Here is a 6,166-nt window from a genome sequence, read left to right as displayed (position 1 = left end):
CACACACACACACACACACGCAAGAAGAGAAAAAACCAGAATTCGTTTTGAAGTGGTCTCCAAATTCCTATGATTTGATAATGAGAAACACAATAAAATGGATTTCAACACGCTCTTCATCATTTTTGCATCCTGAGAAAATGATGCAAAAGAAGTCATAAAAGAAGCAGGGCCCTCCACTCCCTTCAGGGGCGTAGAAAAATCAAACCAGCAATTCAGTGAAGCCCTGTTTTCTTTTTTTTTCCTTTTTTTGAGATGGAGTCTTGCTCTGTTACCAAGGCTGGAGTTCAGCGGCAAGATCTCAGCTCATTGCAACTTCTGCCTTCCAGGTTCAAGCAATTCTCCTTCCTCAGCCTCCTGAGTAGCTGGGATTACAGGCATGCACCACCACGCCCAGCTGATTTTTGTATTTTGAGTAGCAATGGGGTTTCGCCATGTTGGTCAGGCTGGTCTCAAACTCCTGACCTCAAGTGATCTGCCCGCCTCGGCCTCCCAAAGTGCTGGGATTACCAGAATGAGCCACTGTGCCCAGCCGAGTTCTTTTAGTCAAGAGCACTAACTAGAGATAGAAGAGAAGTGAAGGGAGAAAACTCTTCCACAGTATCAATTAAATATTGGAAGGAATGATAAAATTAGAAAATTGCCATTTTGCATTCCCCTGTATTGATTCAGGCAAAGATCAACAACAATGTGCAGTAAAACCATCAGGGGAAAGACCATGGAGAGCAAGTTATTCACACGGACTCAAGGTAACACTCACATAATACTTAGAATTTACAAAGGAAAAGCCTCTCTCTACCTTCGGAGAGAAGTAGTGGACATCGCCTTGGGAAAGTGATCAAACTCAGCATCAACATTATGAACCCCAGATGGGATGTAGCAAGAAGTATACAAGCATACCAATGTGGCATTCTTGGCAAAATTGTCTGCCTTGAATCTAATCATAAGGAAACAATCAGACAGTTTCAGAATATTAGGACAGTCTACAAGAGCAGTTGGCCTGGATTCTTCAAGAAACATCAATATTTTGAAAGAAAGTAAGAAGTGGGAGGATGGTTCTTGATTGGAAGAGACTCCAGAGACTCGACACTAATGAAGAGAACTGATTTGCATCTTGGAGCAGAAACTAGAAGAGGCATAAAAAAGACATTTGGGGGGCATCTGAGGAAATCTGGATGTGGACTGTAGATTATTAGATGATAGTGTGGATTTAATATTTATTTTTGTAGGAGTAATGTTTATATCATGTTTATGTAAGATGCTGCCTTATTTTCAGGAGATGTTGGCTGAAGTCCTTACAGGTAAAGTGTTAGACTGTCAGCATCTTATTTACAAATGTTTAAACCAAAAAAAGAAAGTGGGATGTGTATGTTTGTGTGTGTGTGTGTGTGTGTGTGCACAAGTGTATATCAAGAGAGAAAATAAAGCAAATGTAAGAAAATGTTAATACCTGCTGAATCTAGATGAAGGGTATATGTGTGTCCAACTTTTCTGTCGATATGAAATTTTTCCTTCCAACTCTTAGGGAAATGGTGAAAAGAAATCTAAAATTTTAAATAAAAAATTTTTTAAAAGACAAATTTCCAAATAAAAATTGGATTTTAAAAAAAGCACTCTTTCTTCTGTAGCAAGTTGCTGAAAATACCCTGAATGCAAGACAGTGAATAGGAGACCAGGGTCATTTGATCCCAAGTTTTCTTTTTTGGAGGCAGTGATTGCTACATTGTTTTCCATTCCCAAAATTTTCCTAAATCTCAGCATAACAAATAGTTCTTCAGGATTTCCAAAAATGCCTAACTGTTTCCATATTTGGGGCACATTTTCTTTGGGTACCAAAACAAAAATTGATTTTTCCCTGCCCTTCTGAGAGAGAATGAGGATATTAGCTTTCCATGGCTTAGTGGGGATTTTCCCCCAAGAAATAAAAGGATGCCCTGATTTCTAGCTTCCCTCATTATAAACTCAGAACATGGCTCATACCAGAAAGTATTGCCAATTATATGGCTGGAGGCCTAGCAGACCAATAGAGGAAAATGCAGCTTACCCTCCTGAAAGTTCTTCCCTTCAAACTCAGAACTCTGACACACTGAGCCCAGTTTAAAGCCATGCAATTAAGTGGGTGTGAAAAACTTGGACAAGATTCTAAACTCATAAAAATGACTTCAAGATTAAAGGCTTGGAGGACAAGTTTTCTGAGGAAGGTCAAAGAGAATGAAGGGGCTGTTATGCTAGGAGATGAGCGACTATGTGGCAATGTAATGCTGGTTCTTCAGATGTACCAAGAGAATGGTAACCAGATGTTCCCTGCTGCCCCCAGAACAGGAAAAGCAGAAACTGGTTTGCCTTAATGAAGGAATTTATTTCTGGGGAGGTTGGGCATTACCAGAAGGGCCATTCTAGAGAACTAGACCCACTCTCAAAATGCTCCAAAACTTGATTGCAAATAAATTGCTTTTTGGTTTGTTTTTTGTTTTGACACAGGGCCTTGCTCTATCCAACAGGCTGGAGTGCAGTGCAGCAGTTACTGCTCACTGCAGCCTCAAACTCCTGGGCTCAAGTCATCCTCCCATCTCAGCCTCCCAAGTAGCTGGGAGTACCAGCATGTGCCGCTAAGCCTGTCTTCAAATAAGTTAAAAAATATCTAAAGCAATTTGTGTTATGAAAATGTAATTAACCCAGAAAATGCCTAGTCTAAATGCCAGCTTAATCAATAGATCCTTCTTTTGTCTAACAATTTTTTTTAACTTACCTCCCAGAGAAATGGGATGCCAAGATCTTCCTTTGGGGATACAAACATTTTCTCATCACATGAATCTCTTAATCACAATGACATGGTAGAAAGCTTGTTCCGAAGCATTGCTAAGGGCCTTCGACTTGTAAATTATATGAATGCATTATTTAATGTGTTTGACCTTTTGATTTCATCTTCCTAATTATGTTTATTTTGATAAGCCTACTAATTGGTCTGGGGTAAGAGGGCGAAAGTGGAAATTAGGGTTATAGTTAAAATATGCCTGGGGGAGGAGAGCCTCTTGTGAGTAAACATCTTCTAATTGTAATTCACATGAATTCCACATGGAGCCCATAAAGAGTTGGCACCACCTCAGATCTGAAATTAGCTCCATCCTTCCTTCATCATTTTGCCTTCTACCCTACCCCAGAAAAGTTATTGCTTTCTTTCTTTTCTTTTTTTTTAAGGGAGCGTCTCTGGTCCTAACATGGCAGAAAGAAAGAAAATGTGACTGAGAAACTGATAAAAAGACTGAGGCTGAATGAGATTTTGTCACAAAAGAGTTTTCAATGGAGCGATCCATGGTCAAAGCGATGTGACATTCTGTGAACAGCTGGACAGAGTGAGACAAATGTGTACCTCGCATGAAAGCAGAAGATTTAGATCCTCCCAAGCGCTCAACAATGATGTATGGGACCAATTACTGTTGTCTGCTTTTTGTTTTGGTTCATCTGTTTTCCTCTGGCTTGCCCATACCCAACTTTGTCATTTATGGCAGGTTATCATTTATGACAGTCACAGCTTTCCAAAGAACCCCCAATCCCTGCTGGTCCCCTTTCCAGCAAAACTGGAAACTCACAGGGTTTGCTCAGTCTTCCTTGCAGTTTTACATCATGTGTGTCTGGGAGCTGAGTCCCTTCTGAGGATGAGAAGAAAACAATTCTCGATGTAGTTATGTACTCTGGTATGGGCATTTATTTGGGATTTGGGAAAGCCTTTAAAGGAACGAGAAAGGAAATCGGAAAAATCCCAGGCGTTGCATGTTGGTGGCCTTTGATCAGTTGGGAGGTGGCTCAAGGCCTACCGTCTTCTCTTTCTATTGAGCTCACAGCGCCATCTCTTGTCATCCCAGTTAAATGACAGGTGGCAACAGCTCTTGGAGCACTAAAGGGATATCTAGAATATTCACACTCAGCATCGGGAGCTAGGCTATGAGCGCTATTGCCGCCTGTAAACAGTATCTTTTTTTCTCTCTTGCCAGGCTCCTCGTGGAAGTGATATCGTCTTTAAATCCTATGTGGCAATCCCTCACACACTGTCGCGATGCCCAGGGAAGACAGGTCGACCTGGAAGACCAACTGCTTCCGTAAGATCATCCAACTTTTGGATGATTATCCGAAATGCTTCATCATGGGAGCAGACAATATGGGCTCCAAGCAGATGCGACAGATCTGCACGTTCCTTGGAGGGAAGACCCTGGTGCTGATGGGCAAGAAACCATGAGGCACAAGGCCATTCAAGGGCAGCTGGAAAACAACCCAGCTCTGGATAAACTGTTACCCATATCCAGGGGAACGTGGGCTTGTGTTCGTTCACCAAGCAGGACCTCACTGAGATCAGGGACATGCTGCTAGCCAATAAACTGCCAGGTGCCACCTGTGCTGGTGCCATTGTCCCATGTGGCGTTACTGTGCCAGCTCAGAACACCGGTCTGGGCCTCGAGAAGATGTCCTTTTTCCAGGCTTTAGGTATCATCACTAAAATCTCCAGGCACCAGTGAAATCCTGAGTGATGTGCAGCTGATCAAGACTGGAGACAAAGTGGGGGCCAGCGAAGCCACGCTGCTGAACATGCTCAGCATGTCTCCCTTCTCCTTTGGGCTGGTCATCCAGCAGGTGTCTGACAAGGGCAGCATCTATAACCCTGAAGGGTTTGACATCACAGAGGAAGCTCTGCATCCTGGATTCCTGGAGGGTGTCCGCAACATTGCCAGTGTCTGTCTGCAGACTGGTTACCCAGCTGTTGCATCAGCACCCCATTCTATCATCAGTGGGTACAAATGAGTCCTGGTTTGTCTGTGGAGACTGATTACACCTTCTGACTTGCTGGAAAGGTCAAGGCGTTCTTGGCTGATCCATCTGCCTCTGCAGCTGCTGCCCCTGTGGCCACTGCCACCACTGCTGCTCCTGCTGCTGCTGCAGCCCCAGCTAAGGTGAAAGCCAAGGAAGATTTGGAGGAGTCGGACAAGGATGTGGGATCTCGTCTCTTTGACTAATCACCAAAAAGCAACCAGCTTTATTTGCAAAACAAGGAAATAAAGGCTTACTTCTTTAAAAAAAAAAGTGTATATATATATATATATATATAGCCAATTAATGAAATAATTATATCTTGTTTTAATGAAAAAAATTAAATTGGGAGAATGTTGTTCCACTTTATTTTTTCATTTTACCTTTTATTTTAGACTCAGCGGGTATATATGCAGGTTTGTTACATGGGCATATTGCATGATGCTGAGGTTCGGGGTATGACTGATTCCAGTACCAAGGTAGTGAGCTTGGTAACCAATAGGTAGTTTTTCAGTCCTTACTACGTCCCTCCCCCTCCAGCAGTCCCTCTAGCAGATGTCTATTGTTCCCGTCTTTATCTCCATGTGTGCCGAATGTTTAGCTACCACGTATAAATGAGAGCATTTGGTATTTGTTTTTCTGTTTCTGTGTTAATTCACTTAGGATAATGGCCTCTAGCTGCATCCATGTTGCTGCAAATGACATGATTTCATACTTTTCATGGTTTTGTAGTATTTCATAGTGTATATGTACCATATTTTATCTTTCTTTCTTTTTTTTTTTTGAGACAGATTCTCACTCTGTCACCAGGCTGGAGTGCAGTGGCATGATCTTGGCTCATTGCAACTTCCACCTTCCAGGTTCAAGCAAGTCTCCTGCCTCAGCCTCCTGAGTAGCTGGGACTACAGGCGTGCGCCACCACACCCAGCTATTTTTTGTATTTTTAGTAGAGACAGGGTTTCACCTTGTTGGCCAGGATGGTGTTGATCTCTGACCTCGTGATCCACCTGCCTCGGCCTCCCAAAGTGCTGAGATTATAGGCGTGAGCCACCGTGCCCGGCCACTACATTTTCTTTATCCCATCCACCATTGATGGGCACCTAGATTGATTCCATGTCTCTGCTACTGTGAGTAGTGCTGTGATGAACATACAAGGGCAGGTGTCTTCCTGGTAGAATGATTTGTTTTCCTTTGGATCTATAGCCAGTAATGGAATTACTACCGGGTTGAATGGCAAATTCTTTGAGATATCTCCAAACTGCATTCCACAGTGGCTGAATTAATTTTCATTCCCACTGTGTATAAGCCACTGGAATCCTGGGAGCCTTCTGTTTCCAAACTTGCAAAGGAGGGCAATCATAGCTCC

At 42.7% G+C, this 6,166-nt stretch overlaps 1 pseudogene; it reads left to right on the top strand.

Moving 5' to 3' along the window:
• The first annotated feature begins 4,054 nt into the window (after window positions 1-4,054).
• On the top strand, window positions 4,055-5,006 carry LOC105712950 (large ribosomal subunit protein uL10-like; annotated as a pseudogene).
• The last annotated feature ends 1,160 nt before the right edge of the window (window positions 5,007-6,166 follow it).

This window comes from Aotus nancymaae, unplaced genomic scaffold (genome assembly GCF_030222135.1).
Source record: "Aotus nancymaae isolate 86718 unplaced genomic scaffold, 86718_ANA_hifiasm-v0.15.2.pri h1tg000020l, whole genome shotgun sequence".
Taxonomy (NCBI): Eukaryota; Metazoa; Chordata; class Mammalia; order Primates; family Aotidae; genus Aotus; species Aotus nancymaae.
Note: the sequence above shows the minus strand (reverse complement) of the source record. Positions and strands in the feature narration are given on the sequence as shown.